The sequence below is a fragment of the Mobula birostris genome, chromosome 13, assembly GCF_030028105.1.
Source record: "Mobula birostris isolate sMobBir1 chromosome 13, sMobBir1.hap1, whole genome shotgun sequence".
Taxonomy (NCBI): domain Eukaryota; kingdom Metazoa; phylum Chordata; class Chondrichthyes; order Myliobatiformes; family Myliobatidae; genus Mobula; species Mobula birostris.
In genome coordinates, this window is record NC_092382.1 from 99,127,395 (window position 1) to 99,153,853 (window position 26,459).

Consider the following 26,459-nt stretch of genomic DNA (forward strand, 5'->3'; position numbering starts at 1 on the left):
CTCCTTTTCCTCCCTCTGTCCCTCTGACTATACCCCTTCCCCATCCTCTGCCCACTACCCCCCCCCACCAACCTTTCCTTCTCCCTGGTCCTCCTGTGCCATGATGTAACGGAACAGAGGTTGCTAGATGAACAGGAAGTGCCACAGCTGGAGGTGACAATTGGCATCCCATCTCTCTCTAATAACTTGTGGAACCCATTCAAAGCTGGCCCGTGGACCTAGAGCGCTCTCTACAGTCGCTCTGGACAAAACACTCACCAAAGCCAAGTTTGATCAATCATAATGATTTTTTATAAGAAATCTTTAGTACTGAGTTTCCGCTGCACACTCTGTTGACCTGTGTAGGAGAGGAGACGGGAATCCGGCAAGCTGGTGGGGATCTCAACGGACCAGAGAATGCAGAAGTTAGAGCAGCACAGCACATGAACTGGCCGTCTGATCCGAGGTTTGAGCCACAGACAAGTAGGGCTCAGAAACAAACGCTTCGGCCTATCCAGCTGTGCCGAAATATTTAAACTGCCTAATCTCATTGACCAATACCCGGAGCAAATGCCCTCCATGCGTCTGTCATAGATGTACCAAAAGAACCTTCCCTGAAACTGGATATCGAAATCTCATGCACCATTTACGCTCGCTGCTCCTTCCACATCTCCTGATAAAAGACGTTTCCTCTCATGATCCCCTTGAACATTTCAATTTTCACCCTCAGCCCATTTCTTCTCATTGCCCCATCCAGCCTCTGTGTAGTGGGCTGCTTGCATTTACGCTAGTTATTGCCCTCATACTGGGGCAAGTGGCGCTCGTCAGCCTCGGACCGCAGCCCGCCAATGAGAAGGAAAACTCTGATTTTATACCACCGCTGCCTTCCGGCCATACGCACCCAAGGAACGACATCGGGAGTGAGCCCCGAGGAAGAAATCCGGAGTCGGTGTCGCTAAGGAAGTTTGACGTTGTTTGCAACTTGATTCCTGCAGCCTCTACGAAAACACTGCTGTCAAGCTGTAGCGACGCATGCCCTTCCCTTGGACGACATCAGTGACGTGAAACATAGAAACATAGAAAATAGGTGCAGGAGTAGGCCATTCGGCCCTTCGAGCCTGCACCGCCATTCAGTATGATCATGGCTGATCATCCAACTCAGAACCCTGCACCAGCCTCCCCTCCATACCCCCTGATCCCTTTAGCCACACGGGCCATATCTAACTCCCTCTTAAATATAGACAATGAACTGGCCTCAACTGTTTCCTGTGGCAGAGAATTCCACAGATTCACCACTCTCTGTGTGAAGAAGTTTTTTCCTAATCTCGGTCCTAAAAGGCTTCCCCTTTATCCTCAAACTGTGACCCCTCGTTCTGGACTTCCCCAACATCGGGAACAATCTTCCTGCATCTAGCCTGTCCAATCCCTTTAGAATTTTATACATTTCAATCAGATCCCCCCCTCAATCTTCTAAATTCCAACGAGTATAAGCCTAGTTCATCCAGTCTTTCATCATATAAAATTCCCGCCATCCCAGGAATCAATCTGGTGAACTTCCTTTGTACTCCCTCTATGGCAAGAATGGCTTTCCTCAGATTAGGGGACCAAAACTGCACATAATAATCCAGGTGTGGTCTCACCAAGGCCTTGTACAACTGCAGTAGTACTTCCCTGCTCCTGTACTCGAATTCTCTCTCTATAAATGCCAGCATACCATTCGCCTTTTCCACCGCCTGCTGTACCTGAATGCCCACTTTCAATGACTGGTGTATAATGACACCCAGATCTCGTTGCACCTCCCCTTTTCCTAATCGGCCACCATTTAGATAATAATCTGTTTTCCTATTTTTGCCACCAAAGTGGATAACTTCACATTTATCCACATTAAATTGCATCTGCCATGAATTTGCCCACTTACCCAACCTATCCAAGTCACCCTGCATCCTCTTAGCATCCTCCTCACAGCTAACACTGCCGCCCAGCTTCGTGTCATCCGCAAACTTGGCGATGCTGCATTTAATTCCCTCATCCAAGTCATTAATATATATTGTAAACAACTGGGGTCCCAGCACTGAGCCTTGTGGTACCCCACTAGTCACTGCCTGCCATTCTGAAAAGGTCCCGTTTATTCCCACTCTTTGCTTCCTGTCTGCCAACCAATTCTCTATCCACATCAATACCTTACCCCCAATACCGTGTGTTTTAAGTTTGCACACTAATCTCCTGTATTGGACCTTGTCAAAAGCCTTTTGTAAATCCAAACAAAGCACATCCGCTGGTTCTCGCCTATCCACTCTACTGGTTACATCCTCAAAAAATTCTATGAGATTCGTCAGACATGATTTTCCTTTCACAAATCCATGCTGACTTTATCCCATGATTTCACTGATTTCCAAATGTGCTGTTATCACATCTTTGATAACTGACTCTAGCAGTTTCCCCACCACCGATGTTACGCTAACCGGTCTATAATTCCCTGATTTCTCTCTCCCTCCTTTTTTTTTTAAAGTGGAGTTACATTAGCCACTGTGCATGGACAACAGCCGGTTCTTCATATCTTTCGGCCCAGGCTTGTGCCCTGGAGTGGATGCAGTTCACCAGAGACGCGAACCAATGATCTAACTCCCTGGCTATATGTCCTGTGCATCACCAGTTCAGCCTCCCGAATGACCGGCAGCTCCACCTCCTGAACGCAGATTGTCTGAAGCTGCAGCTGAACGCAGTTCTCTCAGCAGTCGTCGTCAGGGTTATTGGAGTTCTCTATCCCTTCTCAGATCTCGCAAGAGTAGCATTCAGCCATCCTGCCTGGCATTTCTGTTATCCTATCTGATCAGATATAAAGAAGGGAAGGGAAAATAAAAAGTTCTAACCCAGTGTTCTTTCTTCTGCCTACTTTGACTGAAGCCTCCCTGAGCCGACGCCTTGGCAAGCAGAAGTCTGAAGATCTGCTGCTTGGCCGTCCATTCAGACGATGGCTACTGCATATGCCCCTGTCTTCCTCTTGCAGATGAACGACAACCGCCGCCTGGTCTCTGGCCAAAGCTGCTTTTCACTTTAAGGACCCTCTGCCGCCGTTTATATCCGTGTTGATTGAAGTTCCTTCCTCCGAAATCACCCGAAGGCCAGATTCTCCGCTGGTCAAAACTTTTTCACTGAAAATCATTATTTTGGAATTATCTAACTCGATAACATTTTCAATCAACCTATGCAACTATAATTTTAAGAACTATCTGTGCAATAATTATTTTAACCAGTTTATAGCATTATTATTTTTTTGTTTTATTTATATGTTTTTATTTGTGCGTCTACCTTCCTTTCCAGACTGGCTGTATATCAGTGTCTAGCTGTGTAACAATAAGTTTCTCAATTTTCTGTCAATCTACAGTCACGGCACGCATACATGGACAACCGACTGCTGGGATTATTAGGTACACTTCCAATCTGCTTTTGTATCGCTTCTCTGACGGTCTGCAAATAAAGAGTTAACTGCACCTGGCATTCCGTAGAACCTAATTAAGTGTGTGTCCGTGGTGATTCTCGAAGTCACCGCGGAGGTGTGGCTGCTGGTTGCCTGGTCTCTTCATATGTACGGTATCCCTCACAACGACAGCTTCAGTGCGAGCCGCCAGTCTACGCTGTCAGAGACCAGCAGCTGCAGACAGAGAGGAGACAGAGGCTGAATCGGGAACAGGAATCTGACTATCCCAGCAATGGATCATAATCTGCGAAATATATCGCGAAATACTACGGGAATTGCAAAGAATATTTTCGGGGCGATTCAATATTTTGTTGAAAATTACGAATGGCTGACTTTGGACTCACGCATCAGCATTGTACTAGAGATATTCAGACTGGTTTACTACCCGGTACTCGCGATTATGTCTATTCCTGGTAAGTGTCTCGTCTCTTCCTCATGATTAACGTTAAAACATATATGTCAGCTTCTCTTTCATAACTGTCCTCTCACGAGTCGCTGACTGTAATGTAGGTCTTTCCACCCGATTATGGCTTCAGCAAACATCGGCTGAGTGTATTTGATGTGGTAGCCCATGCAAGGCTGATTGTGAAAGAAATGAGGCATGTGATCCACGGGGATATTGCTCTGCTGATCCAGAAATGGCTTGCCTACAGAAGGCAAAAGCGTTGCTGAAGACGGTCATATTCTGCATAGAAACATAGCAACACAGAAAATAGGTGCAGGAGTACACCATTGGCCCTTCGAGCCTCAACCGCCATTCAGTATGATTATAGCTGATCATCCAACTCAGAACCCTGTACCTCCCTTCTCACCATACCCCCTGATCGCTTTAGCTACAAGGACCATATCTAACTCCCCCTTAAATATAGCCAATGAACTGACCTCAACTGCTTCCAGTGGCAGAGAATTCCACAGATTCAGCACTCTCCGTGTGAAGTTGTTTTTTTTTTTCTAATCTCACTCCTAAAAGGCTCTCCCTTTATACTCAAACTGTGACCCCTCTTTCTGGACTTCCCCAACATCGGGAACATTCTTCCTACATCTAGCCTGTCCAATCCCTTTAGAATGTTATACGTTTCAATAAGATCTCCCCTCAATCTTCTAAATTCCAGAGAGTCTCAGACTAGTCGATCCAGTCTTTCATCATATGAAAGTCCTGCCACCCAGGAATCAATCTGCTGAACTTTCTGTGCACCCCCTCTTGGGCAAGCATTGAGGTCGTGGTCTAGTGGTGTGCCTCAGGGATCTGTTTTGGCACCCCTACTCTTCGTGATTTTTATTGATGACCTGAATGAGGAAGTGGAGCGAAGGGTTAGTAACTTTGCTGATGAGGCAAAGGTTGGAGGTGTTGACGATAGTCTGGAGGGCTGTCAGAGGTTTCAGCGGGACATTGATAGGATGCAAAACTGCTCTCAGAGGAGGAAGATGGAGTTCAACACAGACAAGTGTAAGGTCGTTCATTTCAGTAGGTCAAATATGATGGCAGAATATAGTATCAACGGAATTAAATAAGTAAATAAGTAGCTCCAACTATTCACCAGTTAAAAAAAAAAGGACATGAGGTCACGTGGGCATCATCACTGCCATGATTTTTCGCCGACTCAAAGAGTGCAGAGGAAACTGACAGCATGAAGCGGCAGATTTAAAAGGGCAGAAATCGTGCATCGGGGTTGATTCGAAGAAGGAAGACTGAGAGTCGGAGCAGGAGTGCGGAGGAAGACATTTTTGAAATTTTCGTTTTTTTTTTCTCCAACGGCGTTCAGAGAGGTGGGACTGCGCAGGCGTGTGACGTCGGGCAGTGCAGCGCGGCAGATTTAAAAGGAACAGAGCCTCATACAGCGGGCAGCGTAGTTTGCGGGCTGCGCAGTGAGCCGGGAGCAAAGTGAAGACTTAAGGACTTCGGATCAACGGGCTCAGGCGGAAACGGGCGAGGCCAACAGCGTTTGGTATTCATTTTCTGTTGTTATTTGAGGAGAGGGGCAGTATGAGTGTGAGGGCAGTTTGTTGTTCTCGGTGTCGGATGTGGGAGACCCTGGAGTCTCCAAGCCTCCTAGACGTCTACATCTGCGCCAAGTGCATCGAGATGCAGCTCCTAAGGGACCGCGTTACGGAACTGGAGCTGCAGCTCTATGACCTTCGTCTGGTCAGGGAGAGTGAGGAGTTGATAGAGAGGAGTTGCAGGCAGGTGGTCACACCGGGGCCACGGGAGGCAGACCAGTGGGTCACGGTTAGGAGAGGGAAGGGGATGAGCCAGGTAATAGAGAGTACCCCGGTGGAGGTGCCCCTTAACAATAGGTACTCCTGTTTGAGTACTGCTGGGGGGGACAGCTTACCCGGGGGAAGCGATAGTGGCCGTGCCTCCGGCACAGAGTCCGGCCCTGTAGCTCAGAAGGGTAGGGAAAGGAAGAGGAGGGCAGCTGTGATAGGGGACTCGATAGTAAGGGAGTCAGATAGGCGATTCTGTGGACGCAATCCAGAGACCCGGATGGTAGTTTGCCTCCCTGGTGCCGGGGTCCGGGATATTTCTGATTGTGTTCAAGATATCCTGAAGTGGGAGGGTGAGGAGCCAGAGGTCGTGGTACATATAGGTGCCAATGACATAGGTAGGAAAAGGGACGAGGTCCTGAATGGAGAATATAGGGTGCTAGGAATGGAGTTGGGAAAAAGGACTGCAAAGGTAGTAATATCGGAATTGCTGCCTGTGCCACGCGACAGTGAGAGTAGGAATGCGATGAGGTGGAGGATAAATGCGTGGCTGAGGGATTGGAGCAGGAGGCAGGGATTCAAATTTTTGGATCATTGGGACCTCTTTTGGCGCAGGCGTGACCTGTACAAAAAGAACGGGTTACACTTCAATCCTAGGGGGACCAATATCCTGGCAGGGAGATTAGCGAGGGCTACTGAGGTGACTTTAAACTAGAATGGTTGGGGGGTGGGAATCAAATTAAAGAGGCTCGGCGTGAGGAGGTTAGTTCACAACAGGGGGATGGGAACAAGTGCAGAGAGATAGAGGGGTGTAAAGTGAGGGTAGAAGCAAAAAGTAGTAAGGAGAAAAGTAATAGTGGCAGGCCGACAAACCCAGGGCAAGCATCAAAAAGGGCCACTTTTCAACATAGTTGTATCAGGGCTAAGAGAGTTGTAAAAGAGCGCCTGAAGGCTTTGTGTGTCAATGCAAGGAGCATTCATAACAAGGTGGATGAATTAAAAGTGCAGATTGCTATTAATGATTATGATATAGTTGGGATCACAGAGACATGGCTCCAGGGTGACCAAGGATGGGAGCTCAACGTTCAGTGATATTCAATATTCAGGAGGGATAGACATGAAAGAAAAGGAGGTGGGGTGGCGTTGCTGGTTAAAGATGAGATTAACGCAAAAGAAAGGAAAGACATAAGGCGGGAAGGTGTGGAATCGATATGGGTAGAGCTGCGTAACACTAAGGGGCAGAAAACGCTGGAGGGAGTTGTGTACAGGCCACCTAACAGTAGTAGTGAGGTCGGAGATGGTATTAAACAGGAAATTAGAAATGTGTGCAATGAAGGAACAGCAGTTATAATGGGTGACTTCAATCTACATGTAGATTGGGTGAACCAAATTGGTAAAGGTGCTGAGGAAGAGGAATTCTTGGAATGTATGTGGGATGGTTTTTTGAACCAACATGTCGAGGAACCAACTAGAGAGCAGGTTATTCTAGACTGGGTTTTGAGCAATTAGGAAGGGTTAATTTGCAATTTGTCGTGAGAGGTCCCTTGGGTAAGAGTGACCATAATATGGTGGAATTCTTCATTAAGATGGAGAGTGACAAAGTTAATTCAGAAACAAAGGTTCTGAACTTAAAGAGGGGTAACTTTGAAGGTATGAGACGTGAATTAGCTAAGATAGACTAGCAAATGACACTTAAAGGATTGACGGTGGATATGCAATGGCAAGCATTTAAAGGTTGCATGGATGAACTACAACAATTGTTCATCCCAGTTTGGCACAAGAATAAATCAAGGAAGGTAGTGCACCCGTGGCTGATACGAGAAATTAGGGATAGTATCAATTCCAAAGAACAGCATACAAATTAGCCAGAATAAGTGGCTAACCTGAGGACTGGGAGAAATTCAGAGTTCAGCCGAGGAGGACAAAGGGCTTAATTAGGAAGGGGAGAAAAGATTATGAGAGAAAACTGGCAGGGAACATAAAAACTGACTGTAAAAGCTTTTGTAGATATGTAAAAAGGAAAAGACTGGTAAAGTTAAATGTAGCTCACCTACAGACAGAAACAGGTGAATTGATTATGGGGAGCAAGGACATGGCAGACCAGTTGAATAATTACTTTGGTTCTGTCTTCACTAAGGAGGACATACATAATCTTCCAGAAATAGTAGGGGACAGAGGGTCCAGTGAGATGGAGGAACTGAGCGAAATACATGTTAGTAGGGAAGTGGTGTTAGGTAAATTGAAGGGATTGAAGGCAGATAAATCCCCAGGCCCAGATGGTCTGCATCCCAGAGTGCTTAAGGAAGTAGCCCAAGTTATAGTGGATGCATTAGTGATAATTTTTCAAAACTCGTTAGATTCTGGACTAGTTCCTGAGGATTGGAGGGTGGCCAACGGAACCCCACTTTTTAAATGAGGAGGGAGAGAGAAACCGGGGGATTATAGACCGGTTAGCCTAACGTCGGTGGTGGGAAAACTTCTAGAGTCAGTTGTCAAAGATGTGATAACCGCACATTTGGAAAGCGGTGATATCATTGGACAAAGTCAGCATGGATTTGTGAAACGAAAATCATGTATGACGAATCTCATAGAATTTTTTGAGGATGTAACTAGTAGAGTGGATAGGCGAGAACCATTGGATGTGGTATATTTGGATTTTCAAAAGGCTTTTGACAAGGTCCCAACAGGGAGATTAGTGTGCAAACTTAAAGCACACGGTATTGGGGGTGAGGTATTGATGTGGATAGAGAATTTGTTAGCAGACAGGAATCAAAGAGGGGAATAAACGGGACCTTTTCAGAATGGCAGGCAGTGACTATTGGGTTACCGCAAGGCTCAGTGCTGGGATCCCAGTTGTTTGCAATATATATTAATGACTTGGATGAGGGTATTAAATGCAGCATCTCCAAGTTTGCGGATGACACGAAGCTGGGTGGCAGTGTTAGCTGTGAGGAGGATGATAAGAGGATGCAGGGTGACTTGGATAGGTTGGGTGAGTGGGCAAATTCATGGCAGATGCAATTTAATGTGGATAAATGTGAAGTTATCCACTTTGGTGGCAACAATAGGAAAACAGATTATTATCTGAATGGTGGCCGATTAGGAAAAGGGGAGGTGCAATAAGACCTGGGTGTCATTATACACCAGTCATTGAAAGTGGGCATGCAGGTAGAGCAGGCGGTGAAAAACGCGAATGGTATGCTGGCATTTATAGCGAGAGGATTCGAGTACAGGAGCAGGGAGGTACTACTGCAGTTGTACAAGGCCTTGGTGAGACCACATCTGGAGTATTGTGTGCAGATTTGGTCCCCTAATCTGAGGAAAGACATCCTTGCCATAGAAGGAGTACAAAAAAGGTTCTCCAGATTGATTCCTGGGATGGCAGGACTTTCATCTGATGAAAGTCTGGATGAACTAGGCTTGTACTCGTTGGAATTTAGAAGATTGAGGGGGGATCTGATTGAAACGTATAAAATCCTAAAGGGATTGGACAGGCTAGATGCAGGAAGATTGTTCCCGATGTTGGGGAAGTCCAGAACGATGGGTCACAGTTTGAGGATAAAGGGGAAGTCTTTTAGGACCGAGATTAGGAAAAACTTCTTCACACAGAGAGTGGTGAATCTGTGGAATTCTCTGCCACAAGAAACAGTTGAGACCAGTTCTTTGCCTATATTTAAGAGGGGGTTAGATATGGTCCTTGTGGCTACGGGGATCAGGGGGTATGGAGGGAAGGCTGGTGCAGGATTCTGAGTTGGATGATCAGCAATGATCGTATGAAATGGCGGTGCAGGCTCGAAGGGCCGAATGGCCTACTCCTGCACCTATTATCTATGTTTTCTATGTTTCTATATTAATATGTTCAGCGAATGTACAGCGTCTCGCAGATGCAGTGTAAAGTTCGGAATTGCGAGGTCATCCACTTCGGGAGGTCATATAGAAGAGCAGAATACTATGTAAGTGGTAAACGATGTCTGTATGCTGCTGTGCCGAGGCACTTTGTAGTGTTTGTGCTTCATTCACAAAAGGTCGGTTTACAGGTGCAGCAGGCTATCAAGAAGGCAAATGGGATGTTCACCTTTGTTGCCAGAGGGATTGAATTTAAGAGGACGGCCGTGATGTTGCTATTACACAAGGTACTGCTGAGACGGCATCTGGAGTACTCTGCAGTTCTGGTCTCCCGACTTGAGGAAGGAAAACCGGCTGTGTAGGCGGTTCTCCAGGTGATTCCAGAAATGAGTTGGTTCGACCATGAGCAGAAACAGAGTCGACTGGGATCAGATTGGCTGAGAAACAGAAGATGCGATGAAATCGTCTACAAACATATACAATTCTGTCAGGGATGGATAAGATAGTGGCTGGAAAGTTGTCTCCACTGGTAGGTCATATTAGAACTACGGGACAGCCTGAGGATTCTGGGGAGTAAATTTAGGACCGTGATGAGCAGGAACTTCTCCTCTCAGAGGCTGGTGAATCTGTGGAATTCTCTGGTCAAGGAAGTAGTGGAGGCTACAAGAATAAATACATTTAAGACTGGCTGCCATAGTTTTTGCACAGTAGACGAATTAAGGGCTATGAGGAATAGTTAGATAAGCGTCGATGAATCCATGGTCTGATCAGCCATGTTCATTTTCATTGCAGCAACATGCCGGTCCGAACAGATGGACTGTCCCTGCTCCTATGACTAATGTTCTTATGTTCTCATTTTCTCCCGTGTCAACAGGTTGGGAGAGTTGAATTTCTGTCACCGTGATCCCTGGTACATGAATCAGTTCATTATTCTCTGAACACCTCCCGTTTCAAACTCCTTCTTCTGATAACAAATGTCATAATGCATTCCAGCCATCGGTTGCTATGAATGTTTTGCCCATGAGGCTCGGGAGCTGAGTTCGGTCATTCGAGCTCCGAGCCTTCTCCACCATTCCATCATAGGTGATTTATTATCGCCCTCAAACACATTCTGGCGCCCAGTCCCGTAGTTATCTGTGCCTCGATGAATCAAGAGCCCATCACTCTCCTCTGCCAATGGCTCTAATGAACTGGCCCTCATTACAGCCTGTGGCGCTGAACTCCACACATTAACCAGCCTCTAGGTAAAGAAATTTCTCCCCATCTCTGTTCCAAAGGGATGTCTCCCGATTGTGAAACCTCGTCTTCAGGTGAAGACTCCCCCATTACAGAAACTACCCTCTCCACGTCCACTGTAACAAGGCCATTCAAAGTTCGATATGCTACAATGAGATTCCCCTCATTCTTCTGAACTACAGCAGCTAGATTATAATCACTACCGATTTGATAATGGCTCCCAATAATCTACTTCGTAGATTCATAAATTCCAATCCATCTACGCTCTCGGAAGTGCTAACCATTAAAATATTATTTTCAGAGAATGTTTCCATACAAAAGTGTATTAATCTTCTATATTTCCGTCCGCACAGTGAACGTGGTGACAATCGTCATCCTGTCGCGGGGAAAGTGCGGTCTCTCCAAAGGCGTCACAAGGTACCTGGTTGCCATGGTAGCAGCGGATCAGCTCGTCGTTCTCTTCGATCTGGTATTGAACAAGATTCCGATGACTTACTGGCCAATGGAGGTTTTCTTCTGGTCGCATCGCGTTCCCGTGTGTAATATCCACGCCGCCTTGCTCTACGCCACCACGGACTGTTCTGGCTGGTTCACCGTCACTTTCACCTTTGATCGATTGGTTGCCATTTGTTTTCAGAAGCTGAAACGAAAATTCTGCACGGGGAGAGCGGCGGCTCTGGTTCTCTGGACAGTGACTATGCTGAGCTGCATGAAGAACGTTTTCTGGTACTTTATGCTCGAAGGGACGTATTCGATGTCAATTACGTCCTTGCTGTGTCTGAGTGGAAATGCTTTCTTTTCCCAATCTCAGGAGGCAACATTTGAACTGATTCATTTCCTCCTCACCCCAACATTCCCCTTTTTCTTGATTTTCCTGCTCAACAGCTTAACCATCAGGCATGTCTTCGTAGCCAGTCGAGCCCGGAGGAGACTCCATGGTTGGCGCGAAGGCGAGACTCCCGCCGACCCGGAGATGAAGAACCGCCGGAAATCCCTTCTGTTACTGCTGGTGATGTCAGGGAATTTCATCCTGCTGTGGGCTCTGCTGACGGTGTATTCCGTATGGGATAGCCTGTATTATTCCTTATACGTGATACCCCCGAATTCTCTGCGGGAGCTGGGCTACATGCTGCAACTGCTGAGCTGCTGCACCAACACGGCCCTTTACGCCGTGGTCCAGGCCAGGTTCAGGGTGCAGCTGAAGGAGACGGTTAAGTATCCCTTAAGACTCCTGTCAAAGTTCACTCGGCGTTGTCACGACCGCATTAATCCTCGGTGACGCATTTCCCATTCCGTCGCAAGATATCCCTCTTCGTAAGTGGCACGTGCATTTCATTTGGGGCTGTGAGCAGCCCTGATTAGCTCCCGCCCTCCCGCTCTCCAAGCACGAACACGATAGGGGACGTGATCCCAATCTGCCTCCACTGTGCTCCTTCCCGCTTACTCTCTTCACAAGTTCCCTGTAATGAATCCTTCAGTTCCACCAAGTGGGAGATTCCACCGCTATTTGCATGCGAAGCTTTGACATCACCTCGCAATATGTCCGCTGTGCCGTGCGGTATTCCGTGCGGCCCGAATGCCTGTTCTGGTACGGCCGATATTGCCGAGATCTTTTCCTTCCAAGATCCGCAGCCGTTGAACGGTTGGGGATGACCAGTTACCGTGGACAGTCTGCAAATCTCCACATGATCCGGAGTTCTTTGGAATCTGTCTGTCACCTCGAGAATAATTCAGTAGCTCGCACTCCTAAAACCACTCGTTCAATCGCCGTTCGTACGTCTCAAGTAGCTATTGCCGACGCAATGCCTTCTCGGAAATAAAATTAATTCTTGGACACTTTGTGCAGTGGAGGTCCAATCTGTCGAATTGGAATGAATACATTGGGTATGTGGGGAAGGTGACTGCTCAGGAAAAGGCACCGGATATCTATTTATTTATTGAGATTCGGCACGAAATGTGAGATGCTGTCAGAAGAATGGCTATAGCAGAAACACCTTCGATTGGTGTGGATTCATCATATCTTGTTCCTGTTGACCCTTCATGAATAGTGTCTTGTACAGGAGTATTCCACGTCAGTTACTGATTGGAACTCTCCGAAACGCCGATGCGCATCTTCACTCAGTCCCTCGTAGTTTGGCCATTTTCCTTCTCCGTTCGATTATTCACCGTTGTGCTCAGCTCCCGCCGCTGTCTGTCAAGACTGACCACGTGGGTTTCCTCGGGGTACTCCTCTTTCCTCCCACAGTCCAAACACTGAGTTAGGTTAATTGGTCATTGCAAATTCGCTCATGAGTAGGGTTCCTGGGACCGTGAAGCATTGCGGCACCTGAAGCCCGATCGTTGAGAATGGACTCTGTGGTAGGCTTCGGGGCAAGCTTCAGGGCACAGCATCCATTCACATTTGGTCCGGAGATTGTGTGCAGAGGGTAGAGTTAGAGGGCAACCATTCTGCATTTGACATGTGTTGGAGATGCTCTGCCATTTGACATGTATGAAAATGTAGATGACAGATAAATACGTTTGCAGAAGACACAAAACATGATGGAGTTTTGGATTCTAATACGACAGGCGGTCTCTCCGTGGCCTCGAAACGGCAGGGAATTCGGGAAAAGGAGATATTTATAGAAATCTTGAGAAAAAGGAGAGACCACCAAGATTGGTGACATTAAGCTATGAGAGAAACCTTTAGTTTGATCGACTTGAGCCGAAGCACCCATTCGTGGACTTGTAAACCTGTAACTCCACTGTTTGATGCACTCATATGCAAAAATAATATTTAAAAAAAAATAAATAAACGGCAATTCGTATGCCGCTTATAAGTTGGAAAACAGCAAGACAGATATGTCAATCTAGTAACCGATCGTTCAAATTTCAGACACATCGCACAAATGTGGCCCCCTGGTTATCCTCAGGCCCTCTCAACTCTCTCTCGTCCAGGGGAAGCAGCCTTCGGCCACGCCAAACTGGGTGATTAAGTTTGTGTGGATGCTGTGTGATTTTACCCCACCCCGCCAAATAACAGTCAATACGCCATGGACGATTAAACAATTACAAATTATTGATATTATTGGAACAATATAATTAATATATAATAGAGCTAAAATATAAAAGGAAAGTAAAAAGCTCCAGAATTATCAACGTTCAACCTCTTCGTGCACAAACAGTTGGAGCTCCAGTAAAGGTCCTCTGTTCACCATTCGATCCCCTCTGACAATTTCGATCCGCCCGCGGGACCAACCACGCTGGTTGACCAGACGCACCACGCGAGTCTGTCTTGGTCTCCTCTCCGTGGACCTCGGACTCCGGCTCCGGCTCCAGCTGACAGCAGCGCGTCCATTCTCTCTCCCCTCATCGTGCCTTCGGCCCAAAAACCCGCGCAACAATAGCTTACAGACACACCGGAAAGAATAACATCTATCCCAATTGGTTAACAACTGAAAATAAATCAAACAATCTGCTAGCGACAGAACTTTCTCAGCAGTTAATATAACAAAGAAACCATTTTATCAGCCTACGCAGGAACATAACAGAAGAAACCCCTTACACAAAGAGCAGACAATACTCAGTGTTTAACAGGGAGTTGTTCCGGGTTTGTGTACACACATAACTGTCTACAATAAATGCAGAGAGGGTGATTAATGATCTTACAGAGAACAGAAAAAATATATATTTCGAGACATGCACAAATTGCCGGAGAAATTAAAGTTCAGAAGGTGGTCATTTCAACTAACCTGTGTTCTTTTCTAACAGCCTTCACACAGAGATTAGTGGGTGCATGGGGTGCTCTTCCTGGTGTGGTGGTGAAAGCACAATGATTAGTGACATTTAAGAGAAGCTCTGATAGGCATGTGCACCTGAGGAAAATTAATGGAAATATATGACATTGTGGGAGCTGACAAATCAGTTGGCCACTGGGTTACTAATTTAGCTGTTTCAGCACGACATTGTGGGGCGAAGCGTCTGTTCTTCTGTCTATACTGTTCCACGTCCTGCATTCTAAATCAGGGAATGGACAAATGACAATTCGGAGCGACATCCTACATCGGGATTGGATACGGCAAGGGGCCAGGTGGGTTCAGCGAGATGAGCGGATGAGGGGATGGATTACAAACTGACAGGTGGTACGGCAAATAAGGTGTCGGGAGTGGGCCGTTGGGGATGAAGTAAGATCCTGTGAGGAGACAGGTGGAAGAGGGAAGTCAACGAAGACGAGGGAAGTTGGGGAGAGTTTACAATGGATGAAAGGGAAGATAGTGTTTCTCCAGCTGGAGAATAATGGTAAGTCAGCTGAACAAAAGAGACGAGAGGCCGAGTTGTTGGGCATCTTTAAAACAGAGTTTGAAAGGCTTTTGATGATTGAGGCCGTCAAAGGTTATGTTCGAAGGTAGTGGAGTGGTTTGGGAGGGAACGTAAATCAGACATGACACAACGGCGGAGTAGATTCCATTTTGGTTGGAGAATAAAAACGGAAAGAGCACTATCTTCTTTCAAAATGCTGGAGGAACTCAACATCTGGGGAAATGCATAAACAGTCAAGGTTGCGCAACAAGACCTTTCTTCAGGACTGGGAAGGATGGGGGAAGACACCAGAACCGAAAGTGGGTGTAGGGAACCAGGAGAAGAAAGATAGTTAGAAGGTGATAGGTGGAGCCTGTTGGTTAGGAAAGGAAAAGGGTGGGAGAGGAAGGAATCTGATAGGCTAGAGGGAGATCACTGAGAGAGGCTCTCTCTGAGCTCCTGTTGTAATGATTTACATTTCTTCAAGGTAGGTATGCTCCGAGGAGACTTTGCAATGCAGCAGCAAATCATAAACACAACAGCTACTGATGTTGGGACGCTCGATCAACAAACACAAAATGATGGAGAAACTCAGCTGCTCAGGCAGCATCTGTGCATTTTTTTTCGTAGGTGCGATGGGCCAACGGCCGAATTTTGCTCCTGCCGTCCACCACTCTGGAGAAAACAGTCCAGTTGCATCCAACCGTCCTCAATGAAGGCTAACGCTTCCTTCACCTTCATTACGACCCACCCCCCGATCAGATCGCGCGAGAACTTCGATGTCGGCCCCACCAAAATTTTTTGTCTCTGCGAAGAATCCTGACATTCAGACCATCGACACATGAGATATTGGAGCAGAATTAAGCCAATTTGGCCCATGGTGTCTGCTCTGCCATTTTATTATGGCTGATCCAATTTTCCTCTGAACCCAAATCTTCATCGAGCGAGATCCTTCATCGGCAAGGGTCCGGGTGAGTTCAGCGGGATGAGGGGATGACAGGATGTCGGTCAAACTTATACCCTCTTAACCACAGAGTCAACCTGCGCAGTAGCGTTAGGTGTACTGTGGACACAGGCCCCAAGCAGAAGTTCTCGGCAATTCAACAGAAAGCTATTAGATGTGTGACGGGGTCCTGAATACGCCTATGAACTGTGCTTTTGAAGAGAAAGAGAGAGAGAGAGAGAGATTTAACACCGAAATCTTGTTTTTAAGGGAGAAAGAAAGAGACAGGGAGAGACGAAAATTGCTTTGAGATAGTGTTATGAAACACTAAGATGCATATTTCTTTTAGACTGTGACTTTAATGCACGAGAAAGAACTGACACTAACTTTTGGATTTGTGCTGAGTTCGGAGAGAGAGGGCACCGAGAGCCCGTGGATCGCTATGGCGACCGAGGGCGGCGTTACTTGATGTAAAATCGATGTTATGGTTTCTCTGCGGCGAGTTTACATTTCTACAAGGACGTGGCCTGCTAGTGCATTCTTACAAAGAGAAAAGGAGGGAGGAGTTATTTGAGAGACAGTTGGTACTCAGTACAGGGAGATAAATAGAAGGTCAGATGAGAGACCTGCAACACGGGATTTTGGACACTGAATAATCTTTGTTGTGCTCACAGAAAAAGCATGTTTTTGGAGGATCGATTAAGCGGATTGATCAGTGGCTTTTGCAGTTTGAAAAGGGATTGACCGGTGGGGAGTTGTCCATTTTCCAACTTTTGCCTGGGTTGATGATTCAACCACAGAAGAACTGTCCCCTTTGTTGTGGGCACAGTCGGTGACTTCTATGGATTCCGGAGGACAACGTGAATATCAAGAGCGTCAACTCATCTGAAGATTCAAATCTATCCCTTTCTCTCTCCATCACCACTCAACGTAATACCACTAACTGAAATGAACTGAACTTTACTCATTATCGTAAAACCAACTATTTATCCCTCGACTTGAAGAAGCTTGATTTCATTTATTTAAACACACACACACACACACACACACACACACACACACACACACACACACACACACATGCATACATATATGCATACAATGGCTGGAGTTTATGCGAGAAGCAAGGAAGGTGCAAGACAGGTATATCCCAAAAAGAAGAAAATTTCTAATGTAAAAAGGATGCAACCATGGCTGACAAGAGATGTCAAAGCCAAAGGTACAGCAAAAGAGAGGGCATACAAGGAAGAAAAAATCAGTGGGCAGACAGAGGACTGGAAAGTTGTTAAAAGCTTACAAAAGGAAACTATGAAGGTCATTAGGAGGGAAAGGATAACGGGCAAGTTACATACCTAGATAGAGCGTTGACTGATTGGCAGGAAGCAGAGAGTGGGAATAAAAGGATCCTATTCTGGTTTGCTGCCGGTTACCTGTGGTGTTCCACAGGGGTCCGTGATGGGGCCGCTTCTTTATACGTTGTACATCAACGATTTGGATTATGGAATAGATCGCTCTGTGGCGAAGTTTGCTGATGATACGAAGATAGGTGGAGGGGCGGGTAGTGCTGGGGAAACAGGGTGTCTGCATAGAGACTTGGATAGATTGGAAGAATGGGCAAAGAAGTGGCAATGAAATACAATGTGGCAAAGTGTATGGTTATGCACTTTGGCAGAGGAAATAAACGGGCAGACTATGATTTAAAAGGGGAGAGAATTCAAAGTTCTGAGATGCAACGGGACTTGGGAGTCCTTGGCAGGATATCCCTAAGGTTAACCTTCAGGTTGAGTCGGCGGTGAAGAAGGCGAATGCAATGTTGGCATTCATTTCAAGAGTAATATATTATAGGAGCAGTGATGTAAGGTTGAGGCTCTATAAGGCGCTGGTAAGACCTCACTTGGAATACTGTGGGAAGTTTTGGTCTCCCTATTGAAGAGAAGATGTGCTGCCGTTGGAGAGGGTACAGAGAAGATTCTCTAGAATGATTCCGGAAATGAGAGGGTTAACATATGCGGAACGTTTGTCCGCTCGTGGACTGCATTCCTTGGAGTTAGAAGAATGAGCGGGGAGATCATAGAAACATTTCGAATATTGAAAGGCATGGACAGAGGGCATGTAGTGAAGTTGTTTCCCATGGGGTAGTCTAGTACGAGAGGGCATCGATTAAGGATTGAAGGGCGCCCATTCACAACAGAGATGCAAAGATTTTTTTTTTTTTCTGGCTGGGTGGCCAGAGCCCCCGCTGTTTATGAAAGGCCAGGATGGTTTAAATATTGGGGAGAGTCAAAGGGAACCTAGCGAATTTCCTTTTCCTTTCAGGAACTGAAGAAGTAAGGGTGTTTTCTTGACAACGGCGCAGCTAGACTTGGCTGTTTTTTTTTTTTTTTTTTTTTTTTTTTAACCCCCTTGAACCAGGGACTTGAGTCAGGCTTCAGGATTCCTAATTCAGGTTTACGAGCAGTTGCGACTTCGCAAGCATCAGGTTCCTGAGCGAAAGTGGATAACGACACTCACCGCCCCACTGAACTGATAAAACCTGAAACAAACACGCCCATTTCTCAAATGCTCGGAACTTTTGGAATATTTAGACGTGCTTGGTGTTACAGCATTCTTGAAATTTATATAAATCTGTAGCGCTAATTTTAATGCTGTTTTGCAATGAATGCGATCATACTAGTTGTAAATATTATTATTGGGATAATATATACCCTATTCATGTTCTATCCTCTTTCACTTTCCTCTTTTGATTCAGCATATTGTGGTGTTTTTCAACTATGATTTCTGTATGTTATCTGTGTTCGCAACGGCTTTATCCATGGAATATGTTGTTATACTTTGTCTATCCTGTGTTACTATATCCGGACGCTTATTATGGATTTTCCCATGTGTAGTCATTGATCAGTCGTCGTATAATTGGTGTTGAACGTCATTCATTTGGATGTAGGGTTTGATTGCTTTGTGGCAGGGTTTCAGACACATGCGAAGGTAGATGGAAGGGCAGGTAGAGATTAGGAAGCATGGTGCTTGCAAAAGGAATTAACAAACAGGTCCACAGGCAAAGAATTGGCAGCAAGTACTTGATGCAGGGAAGTGCCCAGTCTTACTCTTTGGCAGAGGGAATAATGTCGTGGACTATTTCGTAATTGGGAAGAATATCTGAATTGAAAATAAGAGTGCAGAGCCACAGGAAAATCTGCAGTTTGAGTCAGTGCTAAGGGAGCCGAATTCATGTTCCAATCCACTTTCAGAGGACTGGTGTTTGAAAACAACTCCTTCCCCCATACCATAAACTGTATATAATTTGTTTATGCCTGTTCTATTTTAACAATGGAGAAATAAGCAGAGGTGCAGAGCCTTTTGGGAGGATTCCCTACAGGAAAATTTGCAGAAAGGTGAGGAAGACAAATGCAATTTTAGCATCCATTTCCAGAGGACTAGGATGTAAAAGGAACTCTTTAGAAACCTATTAATCTGGAAGCCTTCCCTGTTTCCGGCCTCACAGGCACGTGGAACGGGCAGGAGATCCTGGTGGTTCTTCCTTTTAAATTCGCTCTGAACTCCCGTACCGGCAGTGCAGAACAGCATCGTTCATCACACACATGTCATTGGTAACTAAATAGCCTACGATTTCGGCAGATCACACTCCCACTTAAGAGTGGTGAGGACTCGATCCGAGATACCACTGATGTTGTCGCGACAGAACCACCGGTCCGCACCACTATCGAATATCCTATCACCACATCGTGACTTATACGCTTCCACCCTCCGCAACCCCACACACACAGACAGTCACGACTCAACGCACACTTCCGTGTGAGTCACAGAGGCAAACAAAGCGCCTGCGACCGACTACTGTGATTGAACACTGTTAGTTGATTCTCCTGCCCCACAAGCTCCGCGACTGTATCCAAAATGTTGAGCGAGTTGTCGAGAAGAGAACTCTGCCCTGTCCCCTTCAGCCATTTTTCCTTCATGACTGTCAGAAAGTCTCCTGTGCCCTGCACCCTGAGTGTAACTGCCTCTCTATATGTCTTGTCCATCACCACTTCAGCCTCTCGAATGATCTGCAGCTCGTCCAGTTCTAGATCCACCTCCTGAATGGCAGATGGAGTTCAACCCGGCAAGTGTGAGGTGGTTCACTGTGGAAGGAGAAACTCCAAGGCACAGTACAACGTAAATAGCAGGATACATGGTAGTGTAGAGGGGCAGAGGGATCTGGGGGTATATGTACGCAGATCCCTGAAAGCTGCCTCACAGGTAGAAAGGGTAGTTAAGAAAGCTTATGGGGTGTTATCTTTCATAAGTCGGGGGATGGAGTTTAAGAGTCGTGATGTAACGATGCAGGACTATAAATCTCTGGTTAGTCCACACTTGGACCTGTGTCCAGTTCTGGTCGCCTCACTATAGGAAGGATGCGGAAGCACTGGAAAGGGTACCGAGGAGATTTGCCAGGATGCTGGCTGGTTTAGAAAGTATGCATTATGATCAGAGATTAAGGGAGCTAGGGCTTTACTCTTTGGAGAGAAGGAGGGTGAGAGGACACATGATAGAGCTGTACAAGGTAATACGAGGAATAGATAGAGTGAATAGACAGAGCTTCTTCCCCGGGGCACCACTGCTCAATACAAGAGGACATGGCTTTTAGGGAAGGGGTGGGAAGTTCAAGAGCGATATTATAGGAAGGTTTTTCACTCAGAGAGATTTTGGTGCGTAGAATGCACTGCCTGTGTCAGTGGAGGAGGCAGATACACTAGTGAAGTTTAAGAGACTACTAGACAGGTATATGGAGGAATTTAAGGTGGGGGGTTATATGGGAGGCAGGGTTTGAGGGTCGGCACAACATTGTGTGCTGAAGGGCCTGTACTGTACTGTACTATACTACGTTCTATGTTCTATGTTCTATGTTAACGTGGATTGTCAGAAGCTGCAGCTGAACGCAGCTCTCGCAGCTGTCGTCGTCAGGGTTACGGGAGTTCTCTATGCCTCCCCAGATTCCGCAAGAGGAGCATTAAACTATTCTGCCTGGTTTCTCTGTTATCCTATCTGTCAGATATATAGAAGGGAAGGAACAGAAGACTTAGCCTAGTGCTTTCCTTCTCTTTGCCTGCTTTGCATCCTGAGCTGACGCCTCGGCGAGCAGAAGCCTGAAGATCACCTGCTTCAGTTATTGAAGAAATCTGTCATCTTTAACTTTATGTTTTTTTTGGAAATCAGGTCACCTTTTACTCGCTTAGCTGTTACAGGTGCACAAATTTTGACTAGGGTGCCCAAACCACTGCATGCCACTGTATACAACTATAAATTTTAAGAACTATCTATGCAATAATTATTTTAAGCTGTGTATATCATTATAGTTTTCTTTTTATTTGCTGCGTGTACCTTCCTTTTCAGTCTGGTTGCATATCAGTGTCCAGCTGTGTGTCAAAAAGTTTCTTAGTTTTGTGTCCATTAACAGACAGGGCACGCATCTGTGGACAGCCAACTGGTGGGATTATTGTATACACTTGCAATCTGCTTTGATATCGCTTCTCTGAAGCAAATAAAGGGTTAATTGCACTTGTCATTCCGGAGAGTTTAATGAAGGGAGTGTCCGTAGGGATTGTCGTCGTCACGGCGGAGGTGTGGCTGCTGGTTCCCTTTTCTATTAATATGTCTCCCTCACAACCACAGTTTCAGAGAGAGCCGCCAGTCTACGCTATCAGAGACTAGAGGCTGCAGGCAGAGAGAAGACAGAGGCTGGATCGGGAACACGAATCCCAGCAATGGATTATAATCCTGGAACTGCATCGTCCAATGCTACGGAAATTGCGAAGTACGTTTTCTTGCTGTATCCACATCTTGTTGATGATTACCAATGGCTGATTTTGGACACTCGAATCAGTCTCCTCCTTCGGAGAGTCAAAGAGTTTTACTACCCTGCACTCGCAACTGTAGCTCCTCTTGGTAAGTGTCTCGTGTCTTCCTCATGATTATGTTGAAAAATAGAAGTTAGCTTCTCATTCATCCCTGCATTCTAACGACTCGCTAATTGCAAGACAGGTCTTTCCAACCGGTATCTCTTCAGCAAACATCGGATAAGTGTATTTGATAAGGTACCGCATGCAAGACTTATTGGGAAATTTAGGAGGCATGTCATCCAAGGGGACATTGCTATGCCGATACAGAAATGGCTTACCCACAGAAGGCAAAGTGTTGTTGTAGACTGCCATATTCCGCATTGAGGTCGTTGACCAGTGGTGTGGTTCAGGAATTTGTTCTGACACTCCTACTCTTCCTGATTTTTATAAATCACCTGGATGAGGATGTGGAGCGATGGGTTAGTAAATTTGGTGATGAAAGAAGTTTGGGGGCGTTGTAGATAGTGTGGAGGGCTGTCAGAGGTTACAGCTGGACTTTGAGAGGATGCAAAACTGCGTTAAGAAGAGGCAGTTGGAATTCAACATAGGTAAATGAGAGTCGTTCTTTTAGGTAGGTTAAATATGTTGGCAGAATATAGTATCAGCGGAATTAATTTAAAAATAAATAAACATCAAATAGCTTATGTCATGTGACCCGCAACACAAATATATAATTGTGTCAGTTTTTATAAACAAACAAACAAACGTTTATTACATTCTGCTCTGTAATAGCGAAAAATATTCAAACGACTAACTTAACCAGAAGTTAACTGCTATGCGGCAACCCTGGAACAGTTCTTAAAGTGGTAAATTCGAACACCGTATTAAAATGGTAACTTCGAAAGCCCAAGTGATTTACACAGTCAATACGGAGAGACGTCTCTGGAAACGATGTCTTCTAGATGTGCCGCTACTGCTGATTCTGTCCAATGGATTCACGGCGAAGGAAATAAAATGGTTTAAATGAACTGACCTGGTCCTGAAGAATGAACACTTCACAACCCTTCCTACTCATACAAGATACTCAATTACATCATGGTCACAAGACAGTCACAAGATACCCACGAGTTATATCACAGTCCAACGTCTCAACAGTTAAAAAGCATAAGGGTACGTGGGCATCATCACTTCCATGATCTGTCGCCGACACAAAGAGTGCAGAGGAAACTGTCAACATGCAGAGGGATATTAATATGTTCAGCGAATGTAGCAGCGTCTGGCAGATTGAGTGCAAAGTTGGTAAATGCGAGGTTATCGAATGGGAAGGACAATTGTAAGAACAGAATATTATTTACGTGGTAAACGATTGCAGTATGCTGCTGTGCGGAGGGGCTTTGGATTACTTGTGCTTTAAATCACAAAAGTTTGGTTTGCAGGTGCAGCAGACTGTCAAGAAAGCAAACGGGATGTTTGCCTTTGTTGCCAGAGGGATTGAGTTTAACAGCAGGGTGGTTATGCTGCATCTGTACAAAGTACTGTTGAGGATGCATTTGCAGTACTGGGCAGTTCAGGGCTTCCGACTTGAGGATGGATAAACTGGCTGTGCAGGCGGTTCACCAGTTGACTGCAGAGCTGAGGTGGTTCGACTATGAGGGGAAATTGTGTCGATTGGGATCGCATACGCATTCTACGAAGAAGGTGAATTCGACCAGCCGAGCACCGAGCCTTCGCCGCCATTCTGTGTAGCTGATTCATTATCGCACTCAGCAACATTCTGGCGCCCAGCCCTGTAGCCATCGGCGACCTGATGAATAAAGCACCCAGCACTCTCCTCGGCCAATGGTTTCAATGAACTGACCCCAGAACCGTCTGTGCCGCTGAATTACACACATTCACCTGTCTCGGTCTGAAGAAATTACGACCCATCTCCGTTCCAAAGGGATGTCTTTTTATTGTGAAGCCTCGTCTTCAGGTTGTAGACTCCCCCACGACAGAAGCAACCCTCTCCGCGTCCACGATATCTCGGCCTTTCAATGTTGAATAAGTTTCAATGAGACTCCTCTCATCCTTCTGAACTTCAGCAGGTACATTGTACTCACTACCAATTTAATAATGATCCTGATAATCTCCTTCATAGTTACATTAATTCCATGTTCATCTCTGCTCTTGGGAGTGCTATCGATTAAAATAATTGCTTTCAGAGAAAGTGTCCATCCAAAAGTGTGTTAATCTTCTATATTTCCGTCCGCACAGTGAACGTGGTGACAATCGTCATCCTGTCTCGGGGAAAGTGCGGTCTCTCCAAAGGCGTCACAAGGTACCTGGTTGCCATGGTAGCAGCGGATCAGCTCGTCGTTCTCTTCGATCTGGTATTGAACAAGATTCCGGTGACTAACGTGCCAATGAAGTTTCTCAACTGGTCACGTCGTGCTCCCGTGTGTAATATCCACGCCGTTCTGTTCTACGCCGCCACGGACTGTTCCGTCTGGTTCACCGTCACTTTCACCTTTGATCGGTTTGTCGCTATTTGTTTTCAGGAGCTGAAACGAAGATACTGCACCGGGAGAGCGGCGGCTCTGGTTCTGGGGACAGTGACTGTGCTGAGCTGCGTAAAGAACATATTCTGGTACTTTATGCTCGATGAGTCATATTCGTTATTAAATAGTTCCTTGCTCTGCCTTAATACTAACCGTTCATTTTCCCGATCTCAGCTGGCAACATTTCGACTGATTCATTTTCTCCTCACCCCAATATTCCCCTTTGTCCTGATACTCCTGCTCAATAGTTTAACCATCAGACACGTCTTCCTCGCCAGCCGAGCCCGGAGGAGACTCCGTGGTTCGCGGGATGGCGAAATGCCCGCCGACCCGGAGTTGAAGAACCGGAGGCAAGCCCTCCTGTTACTGCTGGTTATGTCGGGGAATTTCATCCTGCTGTGGGCGCTGCTGACGGTGTATGCCATATGGGAGAGCTTTGATTCGATTCCCCCGAGTTCTCTGCGGGAGCTAGGCTACATGCTGCAGCTCCTCAGCTGCTGCACTTACACGGCCCTTTACGCCGTGGTCCAGGCCAGGTTCAGGGTGCAGCTGAAGGAGACGGTGAAATCGCCCTTACGCCTCATGGCAAAGTTCATTCGGCGTTGTCAGGATTGCATTAATCCTCGGTGACACTTCTCGCATACCGCCCAAGTTATCCCATTTTATCTGGTAGGTTATTATAAATTGAAGGGTTACTGGGACCACTGGTTATTATAAATTGAAGGGCGAATGGGACGTGATGGAGTTGGAGATTTTGAAGGAGGCTGGTAAAAGTGCAGATGGGTTGAAACTGTGGTCACAGAAATCATAACTGTGTCAAAGTAATACGGCAGTTCAGTGTCTGTTGCTTCGAAACGGTTGAGAAATACGGCAATATTTCCCAGGCAGGTAAGTCTATGACTATGACCCCTCTGGTTTTTGATAACACTATGCAAACATAAAAGAAAAGTAGATTCGTATGCCACCAGAAGATGGCAGTCGACATTGCGGAGATTTCAATGTTGTCACCCGGGAATCGCATTTTAATTACAAAGGAGAAATAACAGTCTGTAGAATAAGTTCGACAGTGAGTTGTTCCGGGATTTGTGACACATATAAATAACTTGGATGCATGTGAATGAGTTGACTAATAATCTTGCGGACGACACAAACAATTTAACTTGCGCAAGGCGCCGGAGGATCTTCGGGCGGTAATTTCAAATGAACTCGAAAGGGCAAGACCTTTACACAGAGAGTAGTGGGTGCATGGGATGCACTTCCTGGTGTGGTGGTGGGGACACAGGGACGGGAGACATTGAGGAGCTGCTGATACAGACATGTGCCTCTGAGGAAAATGGAAGGTCATGCTGATAATTCAAGCAGATGAGATTGGTTAGCCATTAGGTTACTTATCTAACTGGTACAGTGCGACTTTGTGGGGCGACGGGACTGCTCTGGTGCTGTCATGTTCCAATGAAGAGAATGAACAGCTGACACTTTGGAGAGACTTTTTCTGGATTGGAAAGGTCAAGGGGCCGGCTGAGGGGACGATGAGGTAGATTGCCTACTGACGGGGGGGTTGTGAAAATAAGTGATGGACAGTGTAGAATCGGGCGGGGTATGCAGGAAGCTGAGCGGTGATCGGCGGAAACTGTACGAGAACGTAGATGTGGGAACCTGAGGACACTCGCTAGTACACGAAAGCGAGGAAGGGGGTTCACCGGGGGAGAAGATGGGTAAGTGAGCTGAGAACAAGAAACGAGAGAGGAACCAGGAACGTGGATGGAACAGGAGAGAGTAGTGAGTGTGGACAAAGGAGTTTCTGCTGTTCATACCCTCAGGTAGTAAACTACCCAGACAGAATACGTCCAGGCATCCACGGTCTCAGAGTAAAAAAAGAAAAAAACAAACAACAACTATTCCTCACATCCCGCGTGAAACTACTCCTCTCAGTTTCGATGCATAGCCTCTTCTCTTCGATATTTGAATACTTGGGTACAGATACTCCCTATTTCTCTATCTATGCCTCTCCTAAGCTTATAAACTTCTGCCAAATCTCCCTTGAGCCTCCGGCGCTTCAGGGAAAACGACCCGTTTGTCCAGGCTCTCGTCATAAGACATGTTGTCTAATCCAGGCAGCGTTC